Raw genomic sequence first — 25,598 nt, 5'->3', positions numbered from 1 at the left:
GCATCCAGTCCTGCCCAGTTCCTCCAGTTTGCTTGCAGCATGATCCCAGTTTCTCTCAGGTGCTCCCAGTAGCCCAAAGTGTGATCCCAGTCACTCCCTTTCAACCCCAATGTGATCCCAGTAAGCTCCAGTTGGATCCCAGTCACATGCCAGCACTCCCAGAGTGGTCCCAGTATAATCCCAGTTGCTCCCAGTCAGGCCCAGTATGGGGGATGATGTGCAGGGAGTGTTCCCAGTCGCTCTCAGATTCTCCCAGTATCAGTCCAGTCCCTCCCAGTATGATCCAGAGATGAGCCCAGTGTGCTCCCAGTCCCTGCCAGTATGAACCAGTTGTACTCCACATGGTTCCAGTTGCTCTCTTTCACCCTCCCTTTTGTTCCAGTCACTCCCAGTATCTCCCAGTGTATCCCAGGTCCCTCCAGCATGTTCCCAGTCCCTCCCATAATTCCCCAGTATGATCCCATTTGCTGCCAAGCACTCCCAGTCAGCCTCAGTGCAGTGGCCCTCACTGCCAGGATGATCCCAGTCACCTCCAGCGTGATCCCAGTTGATCCCAGTATAAGCCCAGTTGTTTCCAGTCACTCCCAGCATGCAGCCAGCCACTCCCAGTTGCTCCTGTCATGATCCCAGTTGCTCCCAGCTGCTCCCAGTCACCCTCAGCATAATCCCAGTCACTCCCAGTAGATCCCATTTGCCCCTAACATGGTCTCAATTGCCTCTGCAGGCTCCTGCTCCCTCCCAGTATGATTCCAGAATGGTATCAGTACAAAGCCAGTACAGTCCAAGTGTGATGCCAGTATGATCCCAGAACAAACCCAGTGCAGTCCCAGTCACTCCCAGTATGATCCCAGTATGATGCCAGCAGAGCCCAGTCCCTGGCAGTGCTGCCAGCGCTGGGATCCCGCAGCCCTCTGTGCGTTCCCCCCTCCCGGATGTGCCGAGAGGAGCCCCAAGGGCTGGCAGTGCCCAGGCAGGCTCTCCAGCAGGGCCCAGTTTGGATGTGGGGCCCCCAGTTGTCGCAGTTTGCCTCTCCTTTTGCCCGGGCCGGCTTCCCCCCTTCTCCGCAGCGGCCGGGAGCAGCCGAGAGCCCCGCGCTGCCCGTGCCGAGCTGTGCCGGCTCCAGCCCCGCTCCTGCCGCGGGCTGCGAGGGCTCCGGGAACGGGGCAGCGAGGGCGTCGCTGCTGCTGGGGGAGGAGGAGGAGGGAGGGAAGGGGAGGGATGAAGGAGGAGGAGGAGGCGGGATTAGAGAGGAGGAGGGTGGGAGGGGAGATGGAAGGGGAGGGGGAAGGCGGAGAGAGAGCAGCCACAGAAGGAGAAGGAGGTGTGGTGAGGGAGGAGAAGGATTAGGAGGAGGCGGGGGGATGGAATAGGAGAAGGGGCAGGAAGAGGAAGCGGAGGGACAGAGGCAGATCAAGGCTGAGCAGCAGGAAGCACGCGGTGGAGCCCTCCGTGCATTCGCAGCCCCCACCTGTGGGATCATCGCTCCCCATCGCGCAGGTGAGCGGGGAGGGGGAGCTCGGCCCAGATATCCCGGGGGCTCCCTGGGCTGGGATTTTTGGGAGGATGTTTGGAGAATGAAGAAGTGCAAGGCTGAGCGGAAAAGGCCCCTTGGGAGGACATCGGGGGGTGGCGGCTGGCGGCAGAGGCAGCCTGGAGGAGCAGAGCCCTGTGTCCCCCAGGAGCCCAAAGTGGGGAGCCCAGAGAGGGGGGAGCGCCGCCATTGGCGGGAGCCTGCAGAGGCTGGAGAGGGGCAGGGGGGACTCCTTGGAGCCCCTGCAGCCCAGAGCAGAGCATGAGGGGAGAAGGGAGCCCAAAAGGGAGCCCAAAAAGCCCCGGCACCCCTGAATGGGCAGAGTGAAGAGGGGGCAGCTTTTGGGATTTCTGGGACTGCCAGCAGCCTGGGGAGGGTGGGCACCGAGGAGAAGGGGGACCCCCAATGCAAGCTTGACCCCAGCAGCTGGGACAGGGGGAAACCCTGAACACCAGAGGGGAGGGAGCAGGGGTGGGGAACTCCTGGGGTGGGTTTTTCGACACTGAATCTTGGTGTTTGGGAGGTTTTTCTGCAGCCTTGGTTGCTGGTGACTTGTAGAGATGGACTTAGGCAGAGGGACCTTCAAACTCTACGTGCTCATCCCTTGTTTTCCCTAAACCAGGATTTCCCTTTGTCACTTCTTGTGAGGCTGTGAGGAAGATGTCCCTGGACACTGAGGCAGGTGAGGAGGAACTCAGTGCCCCTTTACCCTCTCTCCTGCTCCATCTCACAGCCCAGCACAGCCCCGGCTGCAGGACAGCCTGGGGGCATCTCCTTGCCCTTGCCTGTGGCCCGGAGGCAAATGCCATCCTGTCCTTGTCCTTCCTCCCCCAGAGCAGGAGCTGAGGATGGAGAGCAGGGAGGACAAATCCCCACGGCAGAACCTCGTGGCAGAGGCTGTTTTGAGCGGCTCCACGGTGCAGGAACCCAACGGGGAGGAAAAGCCCCAGAGATGCTACACGAGGAGGGGCTGCAAACGCAGATGGCGGGGATCTGAGGGGGAAAGAGCCAGCCTGGGCCGGGAAGGCGGCCGGAGATGGAGCCACAGCTCGGAGCTGGTGGTCCATGAGGTGGTTCCTGATGGGGAGAAGCCCCACAAGTGCGAGGAGTGTGGGAGGGGCTTCCAGATAAGCTCCAACCTGATCCAGCACCAGAGAACCCACACTGGGGAACGGCCCTACGAGTGTGATCAGTGCAGGAAGAGGTTTCAGAGCAGCTCAAATCTCCTTATGCACCAGCGCACGCACACAGAGGAGAGGCCCTTCCGCTGCCCTGACTGCGGGCAGGGCTTCAGGCAGAGCTCCCATCTTGTCCGGCACTGGTGCATCCACACTGGGGAGAGGCCCCATAAGTGTGAAGAATGTGGGAGAAGCTTCAGGGAGAGCTCCACCCTGATCCAGCACCAGAGGACCCATACTGGGGAACGGCCCTACAAGTGTGGGGAGTGTGGGAAGAGATTCGGACATCGCGCCAACCTCCTTGTCCACCAAAAGATCCACACTGGGGAGAGGCCCTACGAGTGTTCCGAGTGTGGGAAGGGGTTTAGGATTAGCTCTGATCTCCTCCAGCACTATCGGATTCACACAGAGGAGAGGCCCTTCTGCTGCCCCAACTGTGGGCAGGGATTCAAGCGCAACTCCAACCTCGTCACCCACCGGCGCATCCACACTGGGGAGAGGCCCTACGAGTGTCCCCAGTGTGGGAAGAGCTTCTCACAGCGCTCTCACTTGACCAGACACCAACGGAGGCACCGGTGAGGGAAGCCCTGCGAGTGCCCCGAGTGCGGGAAGAGCTTCGTGCGCTGCTCCAGCTCCATCCCCCACTGCAGGACCCACGCTGGGCACAGCCCTGGTGACCCACATTTCCTGTGATCCATGGTGGGAACACATCTGGCTGCTCCTCCTTTTGGTTTGGCCTTAATGTTTTTTTTCTCTTCTCAATCTTTGCAGTCCAAAAGCCAAGTGGGATGGGTCTGTTACTTCAGAATAACTCAGCCCCACTGAAAACAACTCAATTGTTGAATGAAAGCTCAATAGCACCAGGGATTTGCTTCTTCCCACCTCAAAAAACTCAATCCCACAACAAAGTCACTCGACTCCAAAGCCACCAGGCTGACATGGGGTTAGAATGACACTGGGAGAAGTGGGATCCCAGTTTAGTGCGGAGGTACGGGGATTGCGTGGGGCTGGGTGTGTGAGTTGTATTTGATAGCAAATAAAACTTTCAGACTTACTGCTTTCTTCCCATCCATGCTCAGTCCCTTGCAGTTCTGTTTGCAGAGTGCCGCCTCCCAGAGTGTCCCCTCACAGTTGCCGCCCTTGGCCTGAGCCCGCCCCTTTCCCCTCACGGTTCCGCCCTTTCCTTGCCCCCTTTCCCCTCACGGTTCCCGCCCTTTCCTTGCCCCCTTTCCCCTCACAGTTCCGTCCTTTCCTTGCCCCCTTTCCCCTCACGGTTCCGCCCTTTCCTTGCCCCCTTTCCCCTCACGGTTCCGTCCTTTCCTTGCCCCCTTTCCCCTCACGGTTCCCGCCCTTTCCTTGCCCCCTTTCCCCTCACAGTTCCGTCCTTTCCTTGCCCCCTTTCCCCTCACAGTTCCGCCCTTTCCTTGCCCCTTTTCCCCTCATGGTTCAGCCTTCAGGAGAACCTTCAGGAACGGGAAAGGAGGAGGAGGAGGAGGAGGAGGAGGGAGGGAGGAAGAGGCCGAGCAGCAGCAGAAGAGGAGAGGGAGAATCTCGTGGCCCTGGCGGTCCCTGAAGCCGCCGCAGCCCCGGGAGCATCGCCCCCCATCCCGCAGGTGCCCGGGGAGGGGGAGCACAGCCCGAATATCCCGGGGGTGCCTGGCTTTGGGGTTTTTTGGGGGGGATGTTTGCAGCTGGCAGGGCTCCAAAGCAGCCCAGAACAGAGAATGAGGGGAGAAGGGAGCCCAAAAGGGAGCCCAAAAAGCCCCGGCACCCCTGAATGGGCAGAGCAAAGAGGTGGCAGCTTTTGGGATTGCTGGGGCTGCCAGCAGCCTGGAGAGGGCGGGCACCGAGGAGAAGGGGGACCCCCAATGCAAGTGTAACCCCAGCAGCTGGGACAGGGGGAACTCCGAAGAGCAGAGGGGAGGGACAAGGGACAGGGAGCTCTTGGTAGGATTTTTAGGGCTGAACCTTGGTGTTTGGGAGGTTTTTCTGGAGCCCAGATGGCCGGTGACTTCTCGAGGTGGGCTCGGGCAGACGGACCTTCAAATTCAACGTGCTCATCCCTTATTTTCCTCAAACCATGATTTCTCATTGCCAACCCCTGGGAGGCTGTGAGGAAGAGCAAGATGCCCTGGGACAATGAGGCAGGTGAGGAGGAAGTCAGTGCCCCTTTCCCCCTCTCTCCTGCTCCATCTCCCAGCTCAGCACAGCAGAACCTCGTGGCAGAGGCCGTTTTGAGCGGCTCCACGGCACAGGAACCCAACGGGGAGGAAAAGCCCCGGAGATGCCACACGAGGAGGGGCTGCAAATGCAGATCACGGGGATCTGAGGAGGAAAGACCCACCCTGGGCCGGGAAGGCGGCTGGAGATGGAGCCAGAGCTCGGAGCTGGTGGTCCATGAGCAGCTCCATGATGGGGAGAAGCCCCACAAGTGCTTGGAGTGTGGGAAGAGCTTCACGAGGAGCTCCAGCCTGATCAGGCACCAGGTGATCCACAGTGGGGAACGGCCCTACGAGTGTGGGGAATGCAGGAAGAGCTTCAGACTTCGCACCAACCTGATCTACCACCAAAATATCCACTCTGGGGAGAGGCCCTACGAGTGTTCCAAGTGTGGGAAGGGGTTTTGGATCCGCTCCCATCTTTTCTGGCACTATCGGATTCACACAGAGGAGAGGCCCTTCTGCTGCCCCGACTGCGGGAAGGGATTCAGGCACAACTCCAACCTCGTCACCCACCGGCGCATCCACACTGGGGAGAGGCCCTACGAGTGTCCCCAGTGTGGGAAGAGCTTCTCCAGGAGCTCTACATTGACCCAACATCAACGGAGGCACCGGTGAGGGAAGCCCTGCGAGTGCCCCGAGTGCGGGAAGAGCTTCGTGCGCTGCTCCAGCTCCATCCCCCACTGCAGGACCCACACTGGGCACAGCCCTGGTGGCCCACATTTCCTGTGATCCATGGTGGGAACATGTAGCCATGATATTTTAGTGAAAAGGCCTCTGCTAGGATTTTTCCTGTCCTGAGGAGCTGAGAGCCTCAGGAAAGAAATGTAAACAATAACTGTCTGCTGCTGTGGAAGACCACAGGTGCATCTTCCATTGGTCCATGTGGATTGTTTTCAATCAGTGAACAATCACAGCCACCTGTGCCAAGGCTGTGAGCAGTCACAGGATTTTTGTTATTCATTCCTATTCTATTCTTGTCTTTGTAGCCTTCTGATCTTCTTCTCTCTGTTCTTTTAGTATAGTTGTAATGTAGTATTTTAATATAATATATAACATAATAAATCAGCCTTCTGATGAAAATGGAGTCAAGCCTCGTGTCCTCACACAAAGAGCAGCCTAAACAACAATTGGTGACCCCTGGACGTGTGAAATTGATGGCAACCCCAGGAGTGACCACAGAGTCCAGCCTGGAGCTGAAGAAACGAGACCCTGAAGATGGGCAGAGTTCACAGCCAAGGCAAACAGGAGAACCTGTTGGACTTTCTTGGAGATTGTGTCCAGAGACCGCAGAGCAGCAGAGCTGCACAGCTGGATCCACAAGGACACTGTCTAAAGGTACTGTTATTTTTTTCCCTTCCTGAAGATCCTGCCATTCGCAGAAGGTGGGAGGAAAGTTGGAAAAACATACCTTCGGGAGCTCAGGTTCCGTTTACTGCGTCAGAGAAGAAAGTTATTAAACTCTGGCACAGATGGAGACACGAGAACGGAGTTAATAGTGTGTGGGAGAGACTGTGTTATGAGTTTTTAAGATGGGCAAAATTTCATAGATTTTTTACAAATGTCGTATACTCCCTTGATTTAGATCTTTGGGAGTTCATGGACGCTGCTTTTGAGTGGACAAAGGACCAGGGTGTTACACTCCCAACAATGTATGGAGTACACCTATGGCTCTTATTCTGTATTTTGGAAAAAAGGGAGGCTGCAGGGGACATCGTGGCTCGGTGGCGCGGTCGCGCTCTGTTTCCACCAGGTTCGGCACGAGAGGAGCCTCTCAAAGAAGATGAACCGCGGGTTCGCAGCCCCCCCGCATTACCCACAGCTGAGCAAAAGTTTTTCTCCGCTCCCTTGGAGCATGAGCAGGCAGAGCTGCCTTCCCCCCCGCTCTTTCTCTTGGGGGGGATGGGGAGCCGGCCCTGCCCGCTTCGCCGTGGAATTCTCCGCTCCCCCCACTCCGGGGGGACGCGGGTCCGCCTCAGCCAGCCCCGTGGGAGGCGCTGGACCCCGCGGCTCCGCCCGCGATCCTGCCGCTCTGGCCGGCTCCGCCGGCTCTGATGGCTGCGCCTGTGCTGCAGTGTCCGGACCTAGAAGGAGACTCAGCTGCTGCGCCCAGCCCAGCGGGGGATGCGCCCCCGCGGCCCGTGCCAGTCCCGCTGCTCCCTGCCAACCCAATTGCAGCGAAAGAGCATGCCAAGAATGGTGCTGAGCCCATGGGACCGTCTCAAGAGCCGACACCAGCGCCCGTGCTGCCCGCACCACCCACCCCAGTTGTCCCGCTGCCTTCCAGAGCTCTGACCTTCGCATCAGACCCTGTGAACAGTCTGTCCCTCCGTGGAGAGGGCACGGCCCGCCAGCTCACCGCAGGAGCAGTTTGGCTGGCTGTGTTCAAAATCAGTGTGGTTTCTGGGTCATTTCGCGTGTGGTCGGGGGCTTCTCCCTAGGGGTTGGGGTGCCTGCCTTCCCCCGAGCGCCCCAGCGGCGTGGGGGAGTTGGCTCCTGTGGTATCTGCCTCTTGTTCCCAACCCAGTGGGGATGGGGGTGCCGAGGGGCAGAAAGCAGTAGCAGTGGCATTTGCCTTGCAGGAGCAAGAGACACAGAGCAAAGCAAGCATTGCTCGCTTGCTCTGGGGACAAGAAACACTCACATCTGGGATGACAATACCTGAGAAAGCTTCTCTTCCCGAGCTGCCGGTGTGCACCGGTGCTGCCGGGGGGAGGAAGCATTGGGTCATTTCTGCTCTGAAGACACTGGCAGCATGGTCCTGCCAGGTTCTGAGCACACAGAGCCCACCTCACAGGCCGGTTCTGGGCCGTTTGGCTCATTTCCCTGGGCCGGGGCCACTGCCCCACCCAGTGCTCAGTTTGGGGACTTTGCTTTCCCCACAGGGACCTGGGCCACCATTCTGTGAGCCAGGTCTGGGTTCTCTGGTCCGCCCACCAGGACCAGGGCCACCTAAAGGTCCTAGAGACCCTCTGCTGCTGCTGTTCTTCTTCTTTCGGAAAGAAAAAAAAAAAATTAATAAAGAAAAGTGGAAAGAGCTAGCAGCTCAAAAGCATTGAAAAGCCAAAAATTAGCCTCAGCCCAAGTGGTTCAGTAAAGGGCTGTGGCCAGGGCATTCCAGAATTTTTTCTCTGAATTGTTTCATGACTGTCAATGAATTGTTTGATAATTCTTGTTTTCTTTAGCAGTTCTTTGTTTCAGAATTCTGCAAGCCTGCTTCAGGACCAAAGGGGATTTCCAGAGATGTCAAAGAAGAGCATCTTCAGTCCATTCACTCTGTCCTGAAATTCAGCTGTTTGGACTTGAAACAATGAACTTTCTTTGCATGAGTTTTTGCATTGTCGTATTTTTTAAGATTGTTTTAGTGATATGATAGAATTTGATGTTTTACAGGTGAAGAATTTCCCTGACCATTCCACATCAGCAGATGATTGAGATTTTGATTGGCAACAGATGAACCTCAAGAGGTGTTGTTCTCTCTTCTGCAAAGTCCTAGTAGAAGAGATTGCAAACATTTCTTTTTCTATTTAATTTAATAATTTAAAAGCGTGAGAGGTTGCCATGATAATTTTAGGGAAAAAGCCTCTGCTAGGATTTTTCCTGTCCTGAGGAGCTGAGGGCCTCAGGAAAGAAATGTAAACAATAACTATCTGCTGCTGTGGAATGCCACGGGTGTATCTTCCATTGGTTCATGTAGGTTGTTTTCAATCAGTGACCAATCACAGCCACCTGTGCCAAGGCTGTGAGCAGTCACAGGTTTTTGTTATTCATTCCTATTCTATTCTTGTCTTTGTAGCCTTCTGATCTTCCTCTCTCTGTTCTTTTAGTGTAGTTGTAATGTAGTATTTTAGTATAATATATAACATAATAAATCAGCCCTCTGATGAAAATGGAGTCAAGCCTCGTGTCCTCGCACCAGGGATCTCAGTTTAAACAAGAATACGGATCTTCCCCTCTATCTTTGCCATGAACATCATTCACTCTAATATTTCATGACCCCCTCCTTTACGTGTTTCCAGCTCTCCTTTTGAAATGGCCATGTCTAAGGACATCTCTTCATTTAGAGCAGCTGGATCCTTGTCCTTCACATTGCTCCCAGAAGTCTTCCTCCAGATGCTCTCTGCTCATTCCAATGTGTCATCCTTGATTGGCTTCATGATTTGAGCATTAGGGAATTGCCCAATCTTTCAGAAGTTTAAATACCTCCTTAGCCAGCATCTTAGTTGTAGTTTTATCTTTTCCATCACCTCTTTTTATGTTTTTGTCTAAAATCCTTCCTGTAGGGCAATCCATTGTGGATGGTGGACATGTCAGAGGTTGCTGGGATGTCACAAGAAATTGAATGAAGGCTTTTGATATTTATTAAATTTATCATGTTCACATTTTTTGTTTTCCATGAACAGAAACCTTCCTGTGCCTCTAGTCTCACCAGTTCCTGACCTCCAAAGGACACAAATCTGATGAGTTGTGGTTCCCACTCCAGGGGCTGCACTTGGACCTCCCTCCATAGCCAGAGCAGAGCTCCCTTGTCCCACAGTGCCTGGCAAAGGAGGGATGAAGGAAGCAGGACAGGCTGTGGGGATAAGGGGCAAGGTAGAGCCAGGGGGAAGAATGACTTTTGCATTTGATGAAGCTGTGCCTTCCCTTGGCTTTGTTGGCTGACAATCAATGAACATCCCTCTGTGTCTCGGGCAGCTCCTTCTCCAAGGAAAGCAGATGGGAGCTGGAGCCAGGGAGCTGAAAGCTGCAGGTGCAGCCTGGGCTGGAGGGAGCTGAGATTTGCACAAGGCTGCTCTGAGTGCCAGGGCTTGGATGGAGGAAATGGTGGGGTGGGGGTAGGGACAGAGTCTGATTGATTGTCAGCCATGAAGGGTCTTGATTTTCAAATCTATTCAAACTGCATGAGGAGGTACTTGGATTCAGTGCCAATTGGAGATTGCACATATCAATGAATTAACATGGAAAAGAAACCTAAACAGGTCCTAAAAATGTTTTCTCATTGTCTTTTTAAATATAATATATTCAGTTTGAATAGGCTTCTGAAATCTGTCTAATTAACCACAAATGATTTGAAAACTTAAATCAAATTGTTCCCAGAGGCTTGGCTTGTTAAGGGGTTCTCAGTGTTAATGAGCCCTGGGACACTGAATTCCTGCACTGAAAGGCTGAAGGCTGAACAAGCCTCTGGAGCACTGAAATCCAGCAGCAGCCTCCAAGTTGCTGAGGATGTCAGCAGCCCCCACTGAGGCCATCCCTGCCCAGAGACCGTGCGGGAATGGGCAGACAAGGAGAGCGTCCCTGGGGCTGGGCCAGCAGAACTCAGAGGCACCAGCGGCTCCAGCTGGGAAATGGAGTGTGGAATGTGGCTGGGAAAGCCCTGCCTGGGCTGTGCCAAGCAGGACAGACAAGCCCTGACTCCCATCCTCCAAACAACTCTCTCAGTGAGACATTTAAAAAGAATTACAATTGTTAGTGTATTCTGAGTTGGGTGTACTGTAGAAATACTATGAAGTGATCCTGAAGAGCTCAGAACAACCAAACAGCCTTTACTGGGAAATTTAGAAAATCAGATGACTTTTGGAAGAAGGTTTAGTATGACATTGAACCAACAAAAAACACTTCTCAAAGCATTAATTTGGCCTATTCAACTTGACAAACTCTAAGCCTGTTCAATTTTAATTAAAGTCAAATTTTCCTAGAGGGCATATAAAGTAGAAGTAGACACAGAGGAGAGAATGAGAAGTAAGAAATATAGAGACAGGCACACACAGAGCTACCAACTCCTGTATTCCAGCACTGTTCAAATGGAAATTCCAAGAGGAGGTAGGGTCAAGATGTGTGCTTGCCTTGTGGTCAGCCTTCAATAGCCCTGGTTCTTCCTGGGCCCTTCTCCCAGGTGGGACTTGGGCTCATTTGGTCACTCAGGAGCTGGGCTGGGGCTCCTGAGGTGGCTGGGGCTCCAGAGGTGGCTGGGGAGCATTGCCTGTGCTGTGCCAGGGACTGGCAGCCACTGCTGGGCTGGGATAGAGGCTCTGGGGGGATTGGGATTCCAGAGCAGGGCAGTGCTGGGGTTCCAGTGCAGGGCAAGGCTGGACCTGCTCTTTCCTCCCCCACACATGGAATATTTCGAGCCAAAAATTTCCAGTCTCTTCACAAATAGGCAATGTTGGAGGTGGAATCCCAATTCTGGCGATGGACACCTGGAGGACAATGACAGTACTTTTCCATAGGATTGAAAGCCCCAGTTCTTGGTTCATTTTTTATTTGATTGCTGGGATTTTGTTTGGTTTTGTTGTTGCTGTGTTTCCCTGGTGTGCCTGAAGTGTCCAGTCAGAAGCAGAGTGACTCTTGCCAAGTAACTTTGTGGTGCTGTCACTTAATATTAAATCTGGTTTCTGCTGATCTCTTGCTGGGGATTTTTTCAGTGCTCTCAAGCCCTCATTTGTAACAGGGTGAAGGAGCCCTGGCCCAGGCTCTGGCCCTGGGGGACACAGGGATGCTGCTGGGGGGTCCCTGTCCCCCTGTCCCACAGCCCCGGCCCCCCGTCCCCGTGTCAGGCTCTGGGGTCGATCTCGTGGAACATCCTCTGGGGGAGGCTGCGGCGCCGGGGGCGGGGGGACCCGGGGGGACAGGGGACCGCGCTGTGCACGAGCAGCGTTGGACTGCTCTGGGGGAACTGTGAGGGGGGCTGGGGCAGAGTGACCTCCCCAGTGACATCACACAGCCACCTGTGATGTCACACAGCCCTTTTGAGATGTCACACAGCGTCCTTGTGATGTTACAGAGCCAACTCTGGGATGTCACCCTGGAATGTCATGCAGATGCACTGTGATATCACAGAAGACTCTGTGATGTCAGAAAGTCAGCCTGTGATGCCACAGTCTGTTCTGTGATGACACAGCCTGCTCTATGATGTTACACAGCCACCTAGTGATGTCACAACCCACTCGCTGATGTCACAGAGCCACCCTCCATGATGGCAGGATCTGCTCTTTGGCCACACACCTTACTCTATGATGTCACAGACAGCTGTGTGATGTCACAGCCTCCTCAGTGATGTCATAAAACCCTCTCTGTGATGTCATACTGCTACTCTGTAGTGCTACAGCACACACTTTGACCTCACAGCCTGCTCTATGATGTCATACAGCCATGCCATGATTTCACAGCCTGCTCTGTGATGTCACACAGTCTCCTCTATGATGCTGTAGCTGCTCAGTGACCTCACACAACAAACTCTGTGATGTCACAGCCCAACCTGTGACCTCACACAGCCCACTCTGTGATGTCACACAGCCCCTTGCTGACATCACAGCTGCTCTGTGCCTCTAGGACACAGCCACAGAGGTGCCGCTGTGACACAGCCCCCTCTGGGACATCCCCCAGCCCCTGCCAGTGCTGAGCCCCTGTCAGCTCTGGCTGTGCCCTGCTGGTGTCCCTGAGCTGCCCTGGCAGTGCCCCAGCCCTGCTGGGCTGTGCACAGGAGCTGCTCCTGGCCAGGAGCTGCCTCTGTGAAAAACGGAAGGTGGTTTTCAGAGTGCCACCTTCTCAGCTGATTGTGTTTGTGTCCTCCTTTCTCTCCTGCCTCTCTTTGCCTGCTCTGTTTCTCTCTCAGTGTCTCTCTTGACCCAGGGCAGCTCCCACCAAAGACCCTGCCCTGATTTAATTCCCAATCCAGGAGCTAGAACAGCCACGGGTGAAGTTATGAAGGCTGGCAGTGAAATGTCACTGTAGGATCTTGCTCCACTTGGCTTTTGACTCCTCCTTAAGGGCTTTGCCTTTGAGGGCAGGAACATCTTTTCCGGGCTGGGAACTGGAATTCCAGCCCCTGGGATTGTGTTCCATGGATCCCAGAGGGGCATTTCTGAGGCTCCCAGGGTGCTGCTCCTGCCGTGCCTCCCAAGGAGCTGTGCAGGGCCAGGGGACAAGGTCCTGCAGCTCTGTGGGCTCCCGGAGCACACAGCAAGGGTGGCTTTGCTGGACATTTTCCAGCACATTCCCAGCTGGATGCAGAGGGGAGGAGGGAAGCGACTCCCTGACAGAATCCCGGAACGATTGCGGTGGGAAAGGACCCGCAGGTTGGGATCCCATGAAGGAGAGACGCCTCTGCCCCAGTGAAAGTGCGAATGAGACCATGGGAGCGCAACCTAAGAATTGTATTGAGCATGGATTGAACTGAACAAAAAATGGGAATGACAGAGAGACAGAAAGAAATAGGTAGGCGGTCTCAGAGGGATAGAAAGAACTAGGAAAAGGCTCAGGCCCCGGCTCCGCAGCTCCCAGGGACACCCCCAGGGCGCAGCGCCTTTCACAATTCTAGCCAATCAGAGGACGCGCTCAACAATTCCAGCCAACCAGAGCTTTTCTGGCCGATGACTCACTGGGTGCCAGGTGGATCCGCAGCGGCCCCGGAGCGGAATTTGGGCTCAGGCCGGGGGGACAGATTTGCCCCGGGGGGGTCCCCGAGCCCCCTGCCCACCCCTGGGGCTGATCGGGGACTCCCTCACCCAGCAGCCGGGGCAGGGGGTGGGAAAGGGAGCCCCGGGCTGGGAGGGGAGGAACTGCAGGGAGGAAGAGGAGGGAGAGGAGGAGGAGCGGGAGAATCCAGGCGCTCGCAGCGCCCGCACGCTGAGCCTGCAGCACCCCCTGCCCCGGGAGCATCGCCCCCAGCCCCGAGCCGCAGCTGAGGGGGGAGGCCGAGCTCACCCCAGCTCTACCGAGGGGTCTCCAGGAGGATTTTTTTGGAGAGTGTTGGGAGCTGGCAGATCCCGGACTCCAGCCCCGGATATCTCCGGGCTCCCTAGAGGAGCTTTTTCGGGGGGAGAGGAGCTGCAATCGCCCCTCGGGAGGGTCCTGGGGGGCCCACGTGGGGATGGCCTGGTACCGACAGGGCGGGACATTGGTTTTGGGGAACCCCGTGAGAGCCGGGGCTGTGGAACGTGGGAGCCCCAGGGCAGGGAGAGGGGAAGGGGCGATACCGGAGCCGGGGGACCCCCGGCAGCCCGGAGATGAGGCGGGGATGGGACCCCCTGACCCTGACAGGGGCGCGTCCTGGGGTGACTTCATGATCCATTGGCCTGTTTAGCCCAGAAATTAGTTCTGTACCTCTGAGGCTAGTTCTGAGAATGAAGCGGAGGAAGAAGAAATGTGCAGTTTGTTTTCAGAAACTGCACTGGCTCCTCTACATTCCGGCTCCTGGGCTGTTGTGATGCCTTAAGGAGCTGGAACAGAGGCTAGAGGGAGTTAAGAGGAATAAAGTGGTGTCCTAGGTTACAATATAAAGATGTATTTCATTCCCACCCTCAAGAGCTGTTGAAACCAGGAGGGGCCCATCAATGCCTTGCCACATGACTCAGAGATAACTCCCTCCATGAGCCATTTCTGTTTAATGGGTAATTAAGGACCCACCCCATGACTCAGGATATCAGCCCATTGTGAGATGCTCTGCCCAGGTAGGAGAGCAGCTAAGCATCCCCACCTGGATATAATCTGGGATTTGGGACAGAACAAGCTGTCCTTACCCACTGGTTTCCAGAGGCCAAGAGCTACTACATATTTTCTACAGCATCACCACTTCAACAAGACCATTTCATCTGGACTGCTACCACCACCCTAACTCACAGGGTGTCAGCTTGTATTCTGACTCTGTCGTTGTTTTGGTTTTTTTTTTTTCTTGCATTATTGCATGTATTTGGGGTTTTTTTCCCTTTTCATAATAAATTGTATTTCTGACTTGGAGTGTCTCACTGGTTTTGCTTTCAAGCCAGAACATATATATAATATAATAAAATAATCAAATTTTTTATCTATGTAATTAAAAATTGATAATGTGAAATAAGGGTGACAATGGTAATATGTCAGCTTTGGCTGCTCACTGTGATACTAAATGCCCTATTGAAAAGAACTGGCCAAGACCCAGGTGTCAGTGGTAAACTTTGTGAGATTGTATACAACAAATAAAAAAGGAAGGGATGAAATTGGCAATTTTTATAGGATTCGCTGATCCTGTCATGTGGAATGCTTTATCTATTACTGTGAGAAATGTAGTGATTAAGACTGCAGGGTTTTTCATGTCCCAGACAATCCACAAGCTGCAGGATTGGTTGAATGGGTGAAGGGTTTGTTAAAAGAGCAGTTGAACAAATGAGGAGATGGCAACCTGTCCCCATGGAGAACCCATCTCCCAGATGTGCTCCATACCCTTAACAATGGCCCACTGGGGAAATGGAAACCCCTGGCTGTGCACAGCTGCACCCAATTTGCAACTACAACCATGGGCAGTGAGGCTTGGACTGCCTGGGAAATTGTTGTGGGTGTGATGGCCCCTGGCAGGGCCAGCCCAGAGGCTGCAGGGCTGGACCTTCATGCCTTGGAATTAATTAGCATAAATCAGAAACAAATGAGAGTTATCCATACAGGAACAGGAAATCAGATTCCTTCAGGACACTTTAGTTTGGAAACTGCTCACTTAGGGCTTGGCTTTGCAAAGTGTTCGTGTCCTGGGAGGAGGAACTGATGCAGATCATCAAGGAGAAATGAAAGGAATTGTGTTAAACAGCAGTGAACAAGATTGGATTATTCAATCCCATGGCAGAGTAGCAGAATTATTGATATTGTCAGTTATTAAAACAATTGCAAAAAAAGGACATCTACCTCAAATCACTGCTGTTGGTAGAGATAAAGGGTTTGGATGCAGCAGTCCTAATAATGGAGCCAGAGAGTGGGTCCAGAGGCCAAAAGGTCCTCCTGAGGCAGCTGAAGGAACAGCTCTGGGGAAAGACAGCACTGTATGAATCCTGAAACCTGGGCAGGAACAATGGGAATGTGTTCCTGCAGCCAAGTGTTCTGTGTGAGAACAAGGAGATATTACAGGATACTGTTTTACACATCCTGCCAGAACAAATCTCCTTGTTTGCCCCAATGACCCCTTTGGAAAATGCTCTGATCCACAGGGCTCCATGTGGAAGTTGCTGTGACACTGAGGGACTTGCACACAAATTCCATCCAGGAGCCTGGGTGCCCTCAGGGACTGGGATCCAGCCCCCTTCCAGCCAAAGGGGAAAGGGCCCCACCAAGCCTTGTTAGCCACAGGCACCATGCTAAAGCTGAACAGCAAAGGACTTGGGGGCATTATTCTGGAATTAACACAGTGCCAGCTCCATGGACAACAGAATTATTGTTTCTAACCCAAATGAGACTGAGGAAAAAGAATGATTAACCGTGTCACTGAAGTACTGCTGATGTCTGTAAATTGTATCTTGAGAGTCAGCCAGAATCTTTGTTTGCCACAAACACCTCTAGAGTTTCACCAAGGATTCGTCATTAAATTCTTATGAGAATGTAAAGATCAAAGTAGCCAAAATACTCAATGTAACTAATTGCTGTAAATGTTCTTAGATGATGTTGGGAGGAATGGGGTTCCCTTGGAGGGCCCAGGGAGGAGCCCTGGCTCCATGAGCACCCCCCAGTGGGAAATAGGAAATCAGACCTTTGGTACTGGGAATGGGAGCTGCTGCGTGTATGGAGACTGCCCATGAACAGCTTCCTAAAGGATGGTTTAGGTCCTGTTTCCAGGCAATGCTGATGCCTCCCATGAGGGTCCATCAGCAAGAACCACAAGGAAGAGTTGGGGCCAAGAGAACATTTTCCACCCAAGGAGTGCTTTTGATCTCAGAAAACCAAAGATTCTGGTTCACCCTGTGCCCTACGTCCACTGCCCTGTCCTGCGGATATTACAGTAATGATTATTAGAAGAAATATTAGATTATTAGAAGAAATAGCAAATGATACACTTAAAATGTCCAGTCGCACATCCCAGGAGCTCCAACAAACACAAATGGGGCTCTGCAGAACCGCACAGCCTGGGATTATCTGCTTGCTGGCCAGGGAGGAACCTGGGCTCTCATGGGACAGGAATGTTGCAGTGCTATCTGATGGGTTTGAAAGCCAGCAGTCAGGAATCACCTTGACAGGAAAAGCAGTAGAAGAGTGGCAGCAAGAAGAACATTTTTCTTGGTGGCATTGGCTTCATGGCTGCCAAATTGGAGGCTGCTGTGTAATGCATTTGTGGCAGTCACTGTCATCACTGCAGTGTGAGCACTTGGTGTGTTATGATTCCATGTTGTTGTGACACTGTGCTGGAAATGGAGTAGTGAGACATGTCTAAAAAGAGACACAGTCTCAAGAAAAAAGGGACATTTGATAAAATAACAGGGAATAGCAATTAATTAGGGCTGTTTTAAAAGGAATGGGAATTATAGCTCTGAGTACTGAACAGCACTTAAATAAAGAACAAGAGGCAATGCCTTTATGACTAATACCTAAATCTAAACTGTGTTATTGAAAGAATTGTTATGAATTGTAGTTCCTCTACAGGTTAAATGACAAATTGAAGTCCTGAGGCCTCAGCACCAGGCCCTGACTGAGGCCTGAACAACAGGCCCTAAGCCAAAGTTCAGCTCTAGATAAACTTTGCCACCAAATCTTATATTTGTATCTACTCATTAATGAATCACTATGAGGAATATGATCTCTGTATGTGTTCATTGGTGAAACATGGATTTACCTTTCTGTATTTAAAAAACAGACAAGGCCCCATCTGGCCTTGTTTGGGGGCTGAAGGATCAAAGTCACCTCCCTTGGCTCCTCCTTGGGCCCTGGCCAGGCTTTGGGAGGAACCCAAGAGGAGGATGAAACCAGATGTTCCCACACTAGAAGTGCTGTCAGTTTGTTCATTCAGCACTGTCAGAGCTGGGCCCTCTCACAGCGAGGTTGGAGCCTCAGCTGTGGCTGGAGGCACCTGCAGGAATTCCCAGTGTCCAGGAGTGGCTCTGCAGCCCTTGGCTGGGACAGCTTCCCCCAGCTGCTGTGAGGATCTGGGGGATGGTAAAGCCTGAGGGAAACAGGTTCTGCATCTTTCTTAATCTCTGCTGCAATCTTTGGTGGTGATGATTGGCTGCATTGCTGAGCTGCTCCTTCTGTAATTATTTTCTAATAATTATGTGTTTTACTTTTGTAATTTTTGCAGATTTACCTTATATAAATGACACAATATCTTCAGTTGGAGTCTGTGTCTTTGGTGCTGACCCTGCCCACTGGCAAAATTGACCCTGTGGGCTCCATAGAACCAAGGGGCCCTTGTGACACTGCAGGGCCTCCTGTGACCAGGGGACCATGGTGACCCTGTGGGGCTTCATGGAACCAAGGATCCATTGTGACATTCTGGGACATCATGGAACCATGGAGACCATTCTGACACTGTGGGGACTCGTGGCAACAAGGGTCCATTATTTTCCTCTCCTTGGCACTGCCTAGTTCAGCCATTCCCTGCCCCTGCCCCTGCCCCAGCCCAGCAGAGCAACAGAGTCAGGTCTGGCCCTGCAGCAGGAACTGCAGGCACTGGAGGTCAGGGACAGCCACTCTGGGTCTGGAATGCTCAGCAGATGCTCAGCTCAGGCAGCTCCTGCAGCCCCAGGGCCAGCCCCGCTGCCCAGCCCAGCAGCAGAGTCGGCTCTGGGGCTCCTCAGGCAGCTCCTGCTGGCCCAGGGACAGGCCAGCCTCTTACCAGGGCTCCTCTGCACACCCATGGGCTCCTGCTCTGCTCCTGGCCCATGCCAGCTGCCCCCAGAGCCTTTCCCAGGGGAACACGTCTGTGCTGGCCCCAGCAGGCATTGCTGCAGCCCCTGCCCTGCTGCCCAGAGCCCCGAGCTGGGGCTGCTGCTCTGCAGAGCACGGGGGCTGTGCTGCCCGGGGCCCTGGGCTGCCTCTGCTGGGCTCTGCTGCTCAGCCTGGCACACAGAGGCAGCTGATGGTGCTCCCTGCACTGACCCCCTCCCACACAGGCTCTGCGGGGCATGGAGGGGGCTCAGAGGTGCCTGTCTTGTGCCAGGGCTGCCAGAGGGGATTGGGGCTGCCCTGGATCCTCCTGGGGGAGTTCCCTGAGGGTCAGAGCAGGCAGTGCCCAGACTCCTTTCCCTGGGCCTGCTGTGTCCCTGGGCTGCAGAGCTCTCCTGGCTCACAGCAGACATTCGGTCCTTGATCTCGGGGTGAGCCCAGCCTGGCCAGGCCTGTGCCCAGTGAGCTCCACTCCCTGCTGCTCCCTGGCACACACTGTCCCTGCAGGTCCCCTGTGTTCTCCTGGCAGCTCCCAAGGCCCTCCAGACAAACCTTCCCCTGCCATCAGCCCTGGCACAAGCTGCAGAGCCCCAGGAAGGTTCAGCACAGACCATTCAGCATCTGATGGGCACTGGCCACCCACAAGGAAAACCTCATCCAGACCTGAGTCCCCTGGAGGCCCCAGTGAGACTCTGATCTCATCCCACTGAGCCCTGGGAGAACAAGGAACACAAGGAGCCTCTTGAGAGTCCTGAGAGTGACTCTGGAGGGGAGCAAAGCCTTCCTGCCCTGCGCTCAGGAGATGCCCTTTGCTGGTGGAGCTGCTGTGCTGGAGCCCAGCTGTGTCCCAGCAGTGCCCATGGCCTGTCCCTGCCTGAGGGCACAGCACGGACACGCAGCAGGACAGTGACCAAGCTGCCAGAGCACTCCGGCCTTGCACCCACAGCAGGGCTGGGAAGGGGGAGTGTGGAGCTGGGAGGAGCAGATGTGGAAAGAGGCAGGGCCATTGTCCCTGGCCGTGTTGCTGTGCTGGGAGCCCCTTCCCTCCACCTCTGCTCACAGGCACTGCCCCTGCAGAGCCAGAGAAGGGCTGAGGAAATGCCTTGGAGACACAGGTCAGGGCAGGCACTTGTTTTTTATTCAAATGAAGAGAGAACAAACCTGAAATTCTTTCTGTTAAAAAAGAAAAGTAGATGTTAATGTAGAAATGCTTGGAGTAGTACTACAGGGTTTCATAAAAAACCTTATAAGACTAGAAAAATAATAAGAGACGGTCCCAATGAAGAAATGGCCAAATGGGGAAAAAAAAGCCCATTGTAAAGAGTTACATTCTGGAGGTTCTGAGCAGAAAAAAAGGAGTTTACTGCTTCTGAAAAGACAGGGTCATCTTTTTCCTCAGGGCATCCTTGAGCTCCTGGTTCCTCAGGCTGTAGATGAAGGGGTTCAGGGCTGGAGGCACTACTGAGTACAGAACTGACAGTGCCAGATCCAGGGATGGATAAAAGATGGAGGGGGACTTCCGGTAGGCAAACATCATAGTGCTGAGGAACAGAGAGACCACAGCCAGGTGTGGGAGGCAGGTGGAAAAGGCTTTGTGCCATCCCTGCTCAGAGGGGATCCTCAGCACAGCCCTGAAGATCTGCACATAGGAGAAAACAATGAACACAAAACAGCAAAGTCCTAAACAAAGACTACCCACAATGAGCCCAAATTCCCTGAGGTAGGATTTGGAGCAGGAGAGTTTCAGGATTTGTGGAATTTCACAGAAGAACTGGCCCAGGACATTGCCATGGCACAGGGGCAGGGAAAATGTATTGGTTGTGTGCATGAGAGCAGTGAGAAAGGCACTGGCCCAGGCAGCTGCTGCCATGTGGGCACAAGCTCTGCTGCCCAGGAGGGTCCCGTAGTGCAGGGGTTTGCAGATGGACACGTAACGGTCGTAGCACATGATGGTCAGGAGGAAATACTCTGCTGAGATGAAGAACACAAAAAAAAAAACCTGTGCAGCACATGCTGTGTAGGAGATGTTGCTGGTGTCCCAGAGGGAATTGTGCATGGCTTTGGGGACAGTGGTGCAGATGGAGCCCAGGTGGCTGAGGGCCAGGTTGAGCAGGAAGAAGAACATGGGCGTGTGCAGGTGGTGGCCGCAGGCTACGGCGCTGATGATGAGGCCGTTGGCCAGGAGGGCAGCCAGGGAGATGCCCAGCAAGTGGCAGAAGTGCAGGAGCTGCAGCTGCCGCGTGTCTGCCAGTGCCAGCAGGAGGAAGTGGCTGATGGAGCTGCTGTTGGACATTTGCTGGTGCTGCACATGGGGACCTGTTCATGGAGAAAGGACAGTGCCAAGTCAGGAGAGGCTGCTCCGAGCCAGTCCTGGACCATCCCCTGTAGCCTGCCTCGCTGGGACTCACCCACCCTTGTTCCTGCTCAGGGAAAACCTTCCCCCAGGTCCCTGCCTAAGCTCCAGCTGTGCTGGCTGAGTGTGCCAGGAACAGCCAGGGCTGTGTGTGGGGACACCCAGGAGGGCAGCTCAGAGCCTGGAAGGGCACAGCAAGGAGCCGGCTGTGCCCATGATGGGATCTCAGGGAGGGGGCTCAGCTCATTCCCCTTTCCCATAGGCTGCTTTGCCCATAGCCCCACAGGTCCCAGGGAAGCTTGGACAGCCCATTCCCATGGACAGCCCTGCCTGGCAGGAATGCCAAGGGCAGTGCCTGACTCAGCTGCTGCAAATGCCAGAGCCTCCCTGAGAGCAGCAGATAACAGTGACAATATCAGGGCAAGGCAGAAACAAGAGAAGATGCTGTGGTGCTGTGCCTGGGAGGGCAGGGCAGAGACAGCTGGGCACTCAGGACAGTGTTCCTGTGCCCAGCTGTGCCCGGCACCTCCCACACACCAACAGTGCCCTCCTTCCCCAGCACTGCTCTGTTCTGCCCCCTCTCCTTACCTGAGCATCTCCCTGGGCCTGGAGACTCCCTCCTGAGAGGAGCCTTGTCCCTGCCAGCGCTCACAGAGCCCATCCCACCCTGTGTGCCCTGGCCCCGGCCCTACAGAAACCTGCCTGTGTGCCGGGCCCTGGCTGGGGCAGGCTGTGTGTGCAGGTGGGCAAGGGCAGCTCAGGAGAGCCCTGCTGGGCCCTGCAGAGGTGATGCTGCTGCTGTCCAGGGCTGAGGAGTGGCTGAGGGCCCTTTGGGAGGCTCCCAGCAGAGAGACTGACCAGCCAAAGTTACAGTTCTGGAGTCTCTGTAAATGTTCAAACATTACTTTGATGATCCTGCTTTGTCCCTTTTAACTCAGAATGTTCTGTGATTCTGGGATTACAATTCCTCTTCTGCCTCTCTCATCCCCCTGTTGTCTCTAATCAAAAGAGTCAAAACCCCTTGCAGCAGTGTTAGAACAGTAAAGTAAAAACCAGACCTTTACTGGAAACTTCCATGTGTCCCAGTGGGGATGGGGCACACCTGGCCCCTGATTTCAACAATTTATTAAGGTTGAATAATTGGGGTATTTAATAGGAACATCCAATAGCAGATTGAGTTGCCCCAGTTACACACCCCTGGGTCAACCCATTGGGGTAGGTCCAAGGGCTTCTTTACATTCACTTTTTGTTATGATTGCTCATATTCTGGGGAAAAAATAAAAAGTCCTTTTTGTAGGTCCTCTTCCTGATAACAGTACTACACAGTATTTCAGGAATGGATTTAGACAGTCAGCTTATTGGTCTAAATTCTAGGAGAAAGGTTAGGAAACATACTTGAGTCAATTAAGGATTATAGTTATAGAAGTATATATTAGCAGTTCAATAGAGTTAATTAAGAGGTAAATAGAATATTTAATATAGTAATATAAGGATTATAGTTTTATAACTATATAATAGTAATTTACAGGGCTACAAATACATGAAAAAATGTATTAAAAGCAAAAACCATTTTGTCATCACCGCAACTTGCCCAACCTTCTCCAAGCAGGAAACTGAAAAAATTCTCAGGAAAGCTCCTGATCTTTCCAGCAATGCCAGGCTTACCTTCTTTGGGCAGCGTCCTCTGGACCTGTGCCCAGGCTGGTGTGGAGCTGGGAGCAGCCCTGCCCCACCCAGCCCCTCTCAGCAGCAGCACCTGCACTGCTCAGGGTGGCTCCTTCCCCCCACAGCTTCTCCCCAGTGCTGGGAGCAGCTCCCCGGGCTGGCTGAGAGCTGTCCCTGGCAGGCAGAAGAGTCCCTGCCCCAGCACAGCGCCCTGGGCTGCAGGAGCCTGCTCTGCAGGACAGCCCTGGGCACCCCTGGCTGCTCTGCACAAGAGATAATAGAGAATGTATTCACAGGGTCTGCAGGCATTGGGATGTTCCAGCTTTAGGAGATGGCTCCAGGAGCTGCAGCTGCATTGTCCTGCAGCCAGAGGTTCCTGTGCCAAGGGCCGGCAGTGATTCTGCCCCAAGCACTTCTCAGCACCTTCCCAGCCCTGACTGATTGAAGCCTTCTGTGCCTCTGGGCTGTGCTCGGGCTGGCTGCAGGCAGTGCCCCAGCCCTGCTGGGCTGGCAGAAGAGCTGCTCATCAAGAGAAATGTGCTTTTGAAGCTCTTCTTGGTTGCCAGGAGCTGCCTCTGTGCCAGGAGCCCAGCCCAGCTCAGCAGCACAGACACAGCAGCAGGACTTTAATGACCCTCTGGGGCTTTGTGCTCAGGCCCTGAACATCAGTCCCTCAGAGGCAGCTGAAGAAACCTCTCCAGAATTCCAAGTCAGAATCCAACTCCAAACTTTCTTGGACTTTTAATGGGTCCCACTGAGGGACACAACTGAGAAAGTGTCCCCAGGCCCCAGGCAGAGCAGAGCACTGGAGGCAGTGATGACAGGTGGGGACAAAGAGAAGCCAAGTCTTGGTGGCCTGGGGCACAGCAGCAGGGTCTGTGCCACCAAGGGCTGGGAGGAGACACCTTGTCCTGAGGCCCTGGGGCCTCCTGGCACAGCCCCAGCCTGGCTGGGCACTGTCAGCCCCTTGTCCTGCCCTCAGCATCCCCCCCTAGCCCACATCCCAGTGGCCTCAAGGATCTGCTGGAAGGAGTCCCTGGGGAGCCTTGCTCAGCAATGGCCCTGGGGGCTCCTGAATGCTCCCAGGGACTGCAGGTTTTTCAAAGGACTTTGGGTTTTACTTTTGCCTTGGAGTCTCTGAGAGGTTTGTGCAATCATGGCCTCCAATTATCTGCTGTAATTAGTCTCTGGAGAGGCTTTGTCAGTAACAACAATCACTGGGGCTCATTAATGCTTCAAGGTACTTCAGTTATTTTAAGGTACTTGGTGTTTCCCCTTTGATACAGACTCTATGAGAGGTTTGTGCAATCATGACCCCAATTATCTGCTTTAACGAATCCCTTGAGAGCTTTGCATTAACACTCAGTGGGGCTCATTAATACTTTGAGGTACTCAAGGTTTGTTAAGGTACTTTGGATTCTCCTTCCCACACAGAGTCTCTGAGAGGGTTTTTTGTGCCATTCTGGCCACCAATTCTCTCCTCCAAGGAGTCCATGAGGAGCCTCTGGCAGGGATGGACCTCAGTGGGACCCATTTGTGCCTTGAGACACTTTGGGGTTTTCTTCTGACTTTGATTCCTGGAAAGGTTTGTGCAATCTCCTCTGAGGCCCTGAGGTTGCAGGGTTCAGCACCAGATTTGCCATGGGGCTCATTAGGATCAAGTAGTCCTGACAAACCACGGCTGTGCCTTGGTTTCCCTCTACTCTCATGCAGTTTATCAGCAAGTTTTCTGTAATGCTTTTGGTTCACCAGTTTGAGATTTCTCAACCAATGCATCAATTACTGTGGTGGGTTCAGTGTTGGCTAATCACCAGTGCACTCACTTAGAATATACTTAATCATTTCCTACTGTGAGATAGGTTTAGGAGAAGGCAAAGTAGGCTTAAAATTTTAAAAGGATATAAAGAAAAGTTTATTAATAGTAAATAAATGAAAGAGTAATAAGAATCAGAACAAAACTTGCAGAACACTTCCCCTCTCCCTGCAACCTTTTATTTCCTACTGACAATGTCAAGAGACAAACTCTAAAATGTTCAGTTGGTTTATCACCTCTAGAACACTCTTTCTTCAGTTCACTTAGTGAGAGGTGACTACCTTTCATGCTATGGAGACTTCTCTATAGGAAGTTCTGTCATGGCTCTCAATTTCCATGAATAGCAGGTGCCCAGAAAATGAACCATTGTGAAGTCCCTCCCAGTTTTTCGCAGCTTTTCCCACAGTTGTGTTTATGGGCCATGTCAGCTTATGGGGTATTAGTGTAAAGATGAGCTGTTTAAGAGCAAAGGTTCTCATCAACTTCATCTCTGGGAACAGAGAACTTCTTCTCTCCCTGAGAAGAGTTTCATCACTCTTCTCTCTGTCTCTGTACAAACTTCTCATGGGATCACAGCTACTTCAACATTTGCTTACTTTAGCATGGAGGCCTTTGCTGAACAAGTCATCTCCCCATATTTGTCAATGCATTATAGGGAAAAAGAGGGTCTGATGTATCAATGACATCCTTCTCCATAGCTTTACAAGAGCATTTCAGCCCCAAGATCAAGGCATCTCTTCATCCCTCCCATCTGGGACTCAACTTCCCCTTCACTGACGTTGGTGTCTTCGTGTTGCTCCTCTATGTACCTGCACTTTGTCCATTTCTCTCACTGGAGGGAGGATGGAAGCACTGACAGAGTTAATATCTCTCCCGGGGCCTGCAGATGGTTCCGTGACCCCGGCCAGGCTCGGTCCTTGCGGCCGGAGCTGTTTTACCATGGAGGTTTCTGCAGCGGCTGCGCTGGGGCTGTGTCAGGATGGGCCGCGCTGGGGCAGGGCCAGGATCTCAGCAGCCAGGCCAGAACACAGCAGCAGCACGGCCGGGGCCCATGGCTTCTCCTCCCCCTGCTCGGGGCTTGCGGGTGAACCCCAAGGGTGGCAGAATCTTGGCCGAGCCGGCCCGGCCCGGGGCTGCTCCTGGGGCCCGGCAGATCCTGGCTGGGCCCGGGCTGGCGGTGGGGCAGGGCTCGGTAGCGCCCAGGTGTTGGCAACTGCAGCCATGG

The 25,598-nt window shown here is 53.6% G+C and overlaps 2 pseudogenes; one reads left to right on the top strand and one right to left on the bottom strand.

Moving 5' to 3' along the window:
* Window positions 1-25,598, bottom strand: part of LOC135305589 (zinc finger protein 850-like) — a 652,086-nt pseudogene that overhangs the window by 271,574 nt on the left and 354,914 nt on the right.
* Window positions 2,046-25,598, top strand: part of LOC135306093 (zinc finger protein 345-like) — a 32,976-nt pseudogene continuing 9,423 nt past the window's right edge.

This window comes from Passer domesticus, chromosome 8 (genome assembly GCF_036417665.1).
Source record: "Passer domesticus isolate bPasDom1 chromosome 8, bPasDom1.hap1, whole genome shotgun sequence".
In the NCBI taxonomy this organism is placed as follows: domain Eukaryota; kingdom Metazoa; phylum Chordata; class Aves; order Passeriformes; family Passeridae; genus Passer; species Passer domesticus.
Note: the sequence above shows the minus strand (reverse complement) of the source record. Positions and strands in the feature narration are given on the sequence as shown.